Consider the following 354-nt stretch of genomic DNA (forward strand, 5'->3'; position numbering starts at 1 on the left):
AAATCTTTAGAGAATGTGCTCATAATTGAATGAAGATATTATATATGTTCAATTATACATTTCTTAAGTTATGCGTTAAAAATTGAGTTAGCTCTTCGTAGTGGACCGATAAGATGATTTTAAAAAATCAGGAAAAGAATATTTTTTTTAAGTATCAAGTACCCATTTCAAAAATTTGAAAAAAATGTGTTGTAGAATAGCATCCAACAATTTCACACAAAAATTTTCGTAATGGTATTGGATCGATGAGATAGTTAAAAAAATTGAAAAAGAAAATTTCTTTTTTTTAAGTATCAAGTACCCATTTTAAAAATTTGAAAAAAGTACATGTTATAGAATAGCATCTAATAATTT

General features: G+C 24.0%; 1 protein-coding gene across 1 annotated transcript in view; it reads left to right on the forward strand.

Moving 5' to 3' along the window:
• The window catches only part of LOC105450632, an 11,847-nt gene that overhangs the window by 6,220 nt on the left and 5,273 nt on the right, over positions 1 to 354 (forward strand). The window lies entirely within an intron of this gene.

Source organism: Wasmannia auropunctata, unplaced genomic scaffold, assembly GCF_000956235.1.
Source record: "Wasmannia auropunctata unplaced genomic scaffold, wasmannia.A_1.0 LD336060.1, whole genome shotgun sequence".
Taxonomy (NCBI): Eukaryota; Metazoa; Arthropoda; class Insecta; order Hymenoptera; family Formicidae; genus Wasmannia; species Wasmannia auropunctata.